The sequence below is a fragment of the Triturus cristatus genome, chromosome 1_1 (assembly GCF_964204655.1).
Source record: "Triturus cristatus chromosome 1_1, aTriCri1.1, whole genome shotgun sequence".
Taxonomy (NCBI): domain Eukaryota; kingdom Metazoa; phylum Chordata; class Amphibia; order Caudata; family Salamandridae; genus Triturus; species Triturus cristatus.
Genome location: NC_140579.1, coordinates 775,673,659 through 775,681,158, shown reverse-complemented (window position 1 = coordinate 775,681,158; position 7,500 = coordinate 775,673,659).

The following is a 7,500-nucleotide window of genomic DNA, read 5'->3' as shown; positions in this document are numbered from 1 at the left end:
AAGCTGGGCCCGGTGCTGGAGCTCCGTCCCAGGGTGCGGCTCCGTCCCGGGGTGCGGGAGCCCCCTGTCCCGCAAGCCAGCCGAGGGTCCGGGAGCTGGGGACAGGGTGTCCACCGGGGCTCAGGGAGTCTCTCCCCGGCCTGGCTGGGGGTCCGGAAGCTGGGCCCGGTGCTGGAGCTCCGTCCCGGGGTGCGGGAGCCCCCTGTCGCGCAAGCCAGCCGAGGGTCTGGGAGCTGGGGACAGGGTGTCCACCGGGGCGGCTCTCCCTGGCCTGGCTGGAGGTCCGGGAGCTGGGCCAGGTGCTGGAGCTCCGTCCCGGGGTGTGGGAGCCCCCTGTCCCGCAAGCCAGCCGAGGGTCCGGGCGCTGGGGTCGGGTGTCCAACGGGGCCCGGGGAGTCTCTCCCCGGGCCTGGCTGGGGGTCCGGAAGCTGGGCCCGGTGCTGGAGCTCTGTCCCGGGGTTGCAGGAGCCCCCTGTCCCGCAAGCCAGCTGAGGGTCCGGGAGCTGGGGACAGGGTGTCCACCGGGGCCCGGGGAGTCTCTCCCCGGCCTGGCTGGAGGTCCGGGAGCTGGGCCCGGTGCTGGAGCTCCGTCCCAGGGTGCGGCTCCGTCCCGGGGTGCGGGAGCCCCCTGTCCCGCAAGCCAGCCGAGGGTCTGGGAGCTGGGGACAGGGTGTCCACCGGGGCGGCTCTCCCCGGCCTGGCTGGAGGTCCGGGAGCTGGGCCAGGTGCTGGAGCTCCGTCCCGGGGTGTGGGAGCCCCCTGTCCCGCAAGCCAGCCGAGGGTCCGGGCGCTGGGGTCGGGTGTCCAACGGGGCCCGGGGAGTCTCTCCCCGGGCCTGGCTGGGGGTCCGGAAGATGGGCCCGGTGCTGGAGCTCCGTCCCGGGGTTGCAGGAGCCCCCTGTCCTGCAAGCCAGCCGAGGGTCTGGGAGCTGGGGACAGGGTGTCCACCGGGGCCCGGGGAGTCTCTCCCCGGCCTGGCTGGAGGTCCGGGAGCTGGGCCCGGTGCTGGAGCTCTGTCCCGGGGTGCGGGAGCCCCCTGTCCCGCAAGCCAGCCGAGGGTCCGGGCGCTGGGGTCGGGTGTCCACCGGGGCCCGGGGAGTTTCTCCCCGGGCCTGGCTGGGGATCCGGAAGCTGGGCCCGGTGCTGGAGCTCCGTCCCGGGGTTGCGGGAGCCCCCTGTCCCGCAAGCCAGCCGAGGGTCCGGGAGATGGGGACAGGGTGTCCACCGGGGCCCGGGGAGCCTCTCCCCGGCCTGGCTGGAGGTCCGGGAGCTGGCCCGGTGCTGGAGCTCCGTCCTGGGGTGCGGGAGCCCCCTGTCTCGCAAGCCAGCTGAGGGTCCGGGCGCTGGGGACAGGGTGTCCACCGGGGCGTCTCTCCCCGGCCTGGCTGGAGGTCCGGGAGCTGGGCCCGGTGCTGGAGCTCCGTCCCGGGGTGCGGGAGCCCCCTGTCCCGCAAGCCAGCCGAGGGTCCGGGCGCTGGGGACAGGGTGTCCACCGGGGCCCGGGGAGTCTCTCCCCGGCCTGGCTGGAGGTCCGGAAGCTGGGCCCGGTGCTGGAGCTCCGTCCCGGGGTGCGGGAGCCCCCTGTCCCGCAAGCCAGATGAGGGTCCGGGCGCTGGTGACAGGGTGTCCACCGGGGCGTCTCTCCCCGGCCTGGCTGGAGGTCCAGGAGCTGGGCCAGGTGCTGGAGCTCCGTCCCGGTGTGCGGGAGCCCCCTGTCCCGCAAGCCAGCCGAGGGTCCGGGCGCTGGGGACAGGGTGTCCACCGGGGCCCGGGGAGTCTCTCCCCGGCCTGGCTGGAGGTCCGGAAGCTGGGCCCGGTGCTGGAGCTCCGTCCCGGGGTGCGGGAGCCCCCTGTCCCGCAAGCCAGCCGAGGGTCCGGGCGCTGGAGACGGGGGTCCACCGGGGCCCGGGGAGGCTCTCCCCGGGCCTTGCTAGGCTCCGTGTGCCCGGAGGAGGCTCCCCGGCCTGGCTGCTTTCAGAAGCAAGGACCGGGCCCGTGAGCCGGGGTGGCTTGCTTTTTTATTCTACGCTGGCGGAACGGAATTTTCCGCCTACCCCTATACGACCGTGTGGTGCGGGAGCACTCGTGCTGCGGCCTGGTGAGGGTCCGGGTGCCCGTGACGGGGTCCATCGGGCCAAGGGAGGCTCCCCAGACCTGGCTGGGATCAGAAGCAGGGACCGGGCCAGGTGGGTGTGTGGCTGGCTAAGTCTTTTCCTTGCGGAAGTAGGAGTTTGGTTAGGGCTGGGCGGAATTTGCGGAATGCCTCTTCGCGGAATTTTGAAAAAAAAATTGTTGAAAACGAGCGCACAACCTGAGGGACCGTGTGCCCGGGACTGGGGTCCCTCGTGCTTGGGCAGGCTCCCCTATCTCCCCGGCCTGGCTGCGTTGAGAAGCAGGGACCGGCCCCGGGCCTCCTGATGTTTGGTCAGGGCCTGGGATCCCACGTCCTGCGGCCTGCCAAGTGTCCATCTGCCCGGGACAAGGGACCCTGGTGCAGAGCCCCGGAGCCCTGCAAGGGCAGGCAGGAGCCCTACCGCTATGGCTCGGTGTGGGCAGCTGGGAGTCCTTTCGGTCCCGGCCAACTGGTCGCACCTTTCCCTCGGCCATCTGGTCGCGCGCAATGCTTTCCAATAGGGCGACCAGATGGCCGGGCCAGCCTGGAAGTCCCGATGAGGGTCCATTCGCCTCGCGGATCCCAGCCACGGCTCCAGGAGGTTGGGCGCGTCCGCGCCTAAGGTCTCCTCCGTCACTCGGAGCGCGAGGGTTACAAGAAAGGTGGGTAGCCTTCCTCTGGATTAGTAGGGGCAGGGTATGCCGGGACACCCCTCCTGGGGATTGCGGTTCTCAGGCGGGGACCAGATGGGCCAAGCCCGGACAACACTTCCCCGGGGCGTCGGGTGCTCCCTCCTCCAGCCTGCGGCGAGGCAAAGTGCCCAGGACCGGCTCCATGGGTCCCCCGGGTGTCCACCGAGGCCTGCAGCCCCAAAGCCCTGCAGCCCTGGAGCCCTTCAGCCCGGAGCCCTGGAGCCCTGCAGGCCCAGAGCCCTGCAGGCCCGGAGCCCTGCAGGCCCGGAGCCCTGCAGCCCTGGAGCCCTTCAGCCCGGAGCCCTGGAGCCCTGCAGGCCCGGAGCCCTGCAGGCCCGGAGCCCTGCAGCCCCGGAGCCCTGCAGGCCCGGAGCCCTGCAGGCCCGGAGCCCTGCAGCACCGGAGCCCTGCAGCCACGGAGCCCTGCGTGGGCAGGCGGGAACCCTAGCGCGAAGGCTCGGGGTTGGACAGATGGGAGTCCTGTCAGTCCCGTCCATCTGGTTGCACCTCTCCCCTCGGCCATCTGGTCACGCGCAATGCTTTCCAATAGGGCGACCAGATGGCCGGGCCAGCCTGGAAGTCCCGATGAGGGTCCATCCGCCTCGTGGATCCCAGCCAGGGCTCCAGGAGGCCGGGCGCATCCGCGCCTAGGGTCCCCTCCGTCACTCGGAGCGTGAGGGTTACAAGAAAGGTGGGTAGCCTTCCTCCGGATTAGTAGGGGCAGGGTATGCCGGGACACCCCTCCTGGAGATTGCGGTGCTCAGGCGGGGACCAGATGGGCCAAGCCCGGACGTCACTTCCCCGGGGCGTCGGGTGCTTCCTCCTCCAGCCCGCGGCGAGGCAAAGTGCCCAGGACGGGCTCCATGGGTCCCCTGGGCGTCCACCGAGGCCTGCAGCCCCAAAGCCCTGCAGCCCTGGATCCCTTCAGCCCGGAGCCCTGGAGCCCTGCAGGCTCGGAGCCCTGCAGGCCCGGAGCCCTGCAGGCCCGGAGCCCTGCAGCCCCGGAGCCCTGCAAGCCCGGAGCCCTGCAGGCCCGGAGCCCTGCAGGCGGCCCGGAGCCATGCAGCCCCGGAGCCCTGCAGGCCCGGAGCCCTGCAGCCCCGGAGCCCTGCAGCCACCGAGGCCTGCAGCCCCAAAGCCCTGCAGCCCTGGAGCCCTTCAGCCCGGAGCCCTGGAGCCCTGCAGGCCCGGAGCCCTGCAGCCCCGGAGCCCTGCAGGCCCGGAGCCCTGCAGGCCCGGAGCCCTGCAGGCCCGGAGCCCTGCAGCCCCGGAGCCCTGCAGGCCCAGAGCCCTGCAGCCCTGGAGCCCTGCAGCCCCGGAGCCCTGCAGCCACGGAGCCCTGCGTGGGCAGGCGGGAACCCTAGCGCGAAGGCTCGGGGTTGGACAGATGGGAGTCCTGTCAGTCCCGTCCATCTGGTTGCACCTCTCCCCTCGGCCATCTGGTCGCGCGCAATGCTTTCCAATAGGGCGACCAGATGGCCGGGCCAGCCTGGAAGTCCCGATGAGGGTCCATCCGCCTCGCGGATCCCAGCCAGGGCTCCAGGAGGCCGGGCACATCCGCGCCTAGGGTCCCCTCCGTCACTCGGAGCGCGAGGGTTACAAGAAAGGTGGGTAGCCTTCCTCCGGATTAGTAGGGGCAGGGTATGCCGGGACACCCCTCCTGGGGATTGCGGTTCTCAGGCGGGGACCAGATGGGCCAAGCCCGGACGTCACTTCCCCGGGGCGTCGGGTGCATCCTCCTCCAGCCCGCGGCGAGGCAAAGTGCCCAGGACGGGCTCCATTGGTCCCCCGGGCGTCCCCCGAGGCCTGCAGCCCCAAAGCCCTGCAGCCCTGAAGCCCTTCAGCCCTTCAGCCCGGAGCCCTGGAGCCCTGCAGGACCAGAGCCCTGCAGCCCTGGAGCCCTAGAGCCCTGCAGCCCCTGAGCCCTGCAGCCACGGAGCCCTGCGTGGGCAGGCAGGAACCCTAGCGCGAAGGCTCGGGGTTGGACAGATGGGAGTTCTTTCAGTCCCGTCCATCTGGTTGCACCTCTCCCCTCGGCCATCTGGTCGCGCGCATTGCTTCCCAATGGGGCGACCAGATGGCCGGGCCGGCCTGGAAGTCCCGATGAGGGTCTATTTGCCTCCCGGATCCCAGCCAGGGCTCCAGGAGGCCGGGCGTGTCCGGGCCTAGGGTCCCCTCCGTCACTCGGAGCGCGTGGGTTACAAGAAAGGGGGGTAGCCTTCCTCCGGATTAGTATGGGCAGGGTATGCCGGAAGACCCCTCCGGGGCTGCCGGTTCTTTGCCGGGGACCAGATGGGCTACGCCCGGGCAACATCCTCCCAGGCTTCACTCCTCCGGCCCGCGGCGTGGCAAAGTGCCCAGGGTCGGGCTCCACGGGTCCCGGGCAGTCCTACCCCCGGGGCGCCCGGGCCCGAGAGCTCCGTCGGTGTTCCCCGTGCCCGAGTCCCAGCCGCTGTCCCCCAGCCCCCGGGAAGAAGAGAGCCCACCGAGCCCATGGTTAAGGCGGGAGCCCTACCGCTATGTAGCCTTCCTCCGGATTACTAGGGACAGGGTACTCTGGGACCCCTCTTGGTCCTCAGCCGGCAGCAGGACAGGCCCGGATGCTGCCCCGGTCCTGTCCCGGGGACTGCCGCGTGGCAGGGTGCCCTGGACAAGGGGTCCAGATGGTCCGGGGAGGCTTCCCCTGCGCCTGCGGGCCTGGGAGCCCCGGCTGGCTCCAAGGGCCCAGCCGGGCCCCGGGCCCCGTACCCCGGCCTGCGGCACTGCCAAATGCCTGGGACGGGGTTCCGTTGTGTCCGGGGAGCCTCCCCAGGCATGTCTGGGTTCATTGGCCCCTGGGGGCCCCGGGGAGGGCGGCCTCCCCGCCCCGGGCCCTGTCTGGGGTCCTGCCACGTGGCAGGGTGCCCGGGGCGGGCTCCAGAGGGCCCGGGGAGGCTTCCCCTGCGGGCCTGGGAGCCCTGGCTGGGTCCAGGGGCCCGGCCGGGCCCCGGGTCGGGGTCTCTGGCCCCGGGCCCCGTCCCCCAGCTTGCGGCACTGCCAAAGGCCTGGGACGGGGTTCCGTTGTGTCCGGGGAGCCTCCCCAGGCCTGTCTGGGTTCATTGGCCCCTGGGGGCCCCGGGGAGGGCGGCCTCCCCGCCCCGGGCTCCGTCTGGGGTCCTGCCATGTGGCAGGGTGCCCGGGGCAGGTTCCGGAGGGCCCGGGGAGGCTTCCCCTGCGCCTGCGGGCCTGGGAGCCCCGGCTGGGTCCAGGGGCCCGGCCGGGCCCCGGGTCGGGGTCTCCGGCCCTGGGCCCCGTCCCCCGGCCTGCAGCACTGCCAAAGGCCTGGGACGGGGTTCCGTTGTGTCCGGGGAGCCTCCCCAGGCCTGTCTGGGCTCATTGGCCCCTGGGGGCCCCGGGGAGGGCGGCTTCCCCGCCCCGGGCTCCGTCCCGGGTCCTGCCGCGTCAGGGTGCCCGGGACGGGGTCCGGAGGGCCCGGGGAGGCTTCCCCTGCGCCTGCTGTCCCGGGAGCCCCGGCTGGGTCCAGGGGCCCGGCCGGGCCCCAGGTCGGGGTCTCCGGCCCTGTGCCCCGCCCCCCGGCCTGCGGCACTGCCAAAGGCCTGGGACGGGGTTCCGTTGTGTCCGGGGAGCCTCCCCAGGCCTGTCTGGGCTCATTGGCCCCTGGGGGCCCCGGGGAGGGCGGCCTCCCCGCCCCGGGCTCCGTCCCGGGTCCTGCCGCGCGGCAGGGTGCCCGGGACGGGGTCCGGAGGGCCCGGGCAGGCTTCCCCTGCGCCTGCTGTCCAGGGAGCCCAGGCTGGGTCCAGGGGCCCGGCCGGGCCCCGGGTCGGGGTCTCCGGCCCCGGACCCCATCCCCCGGCCTGCGGCACTGCCAAAGGCCCGGGAAGGTGGTTCCGTTGTGTCCGGGGAGCCTCCCCAGGCATGTCTGGGCTCATTGGCCCCTGGGGGCCCCGGGGAGGGCGGCCTCCCCGCCCCGGGCTCCGTCCCGGGTCCTGCCGCGCGGCAGGGTGCCCGGGACGGGGTCCGGAGGGCCCGGGGAGGCTTCCCCTGCGCCTGCGGGCCTGGGAGCCCCAGCTGGGTCCAGGGGCCCGGCCGGGCCCCTGGTCGGGGTCTCCGGCCCTGGGCCCCGTCCCCCGGCCTGCGGCACTGCCAAAGGCCTGGGACGGGGTTCCGTTGTGTCCGGGGAATCTCCCCAGGCCTGTCTGGGCTCATTGGCCCCTGGGGGCCCCGGGGAGGGCGGCCTCCCCGCCCCGGGCTCCGTCCCGGGTCCTGCCGCGCGGCAGGGTGCCCGGGACGGGGTCTGGAGGGCCCGGGGAGGCTTCCCCTGCGCCTGCTGTCCCGGGAGCCCCGGCTGGGTCCAGTGGCCCGGCCGGGCCCCGGGTCGGGGTCTCCGGCCCTGGGCCCCGCCCCCCGGCCTGCGGCACTGCCAAAGGCCTGGGACGGGGTTCCGTTGTGTCCGGGGAGCCTCCCCAGGCCTGTCTGGGCTCATTGGCCCCTGGGGGCCCCGGGGAGGGCGGCCTCCCCGCCCCGGGCTCCGTCCCGGGTCCTGCCGCGCGGCAGGGTGCCCGGGACGGGGTCCGGAGGGCCCGGGGAGGCTTCCCCTGCGCCTGCGGGCCCGGGAGCCCCGGCTGGGTCCAGGGGCCCGGCCGGGCCCCGGGTCGGGGTCTCCGGCCCCGGACCCCGTCCCCCTACCTGCGGCAC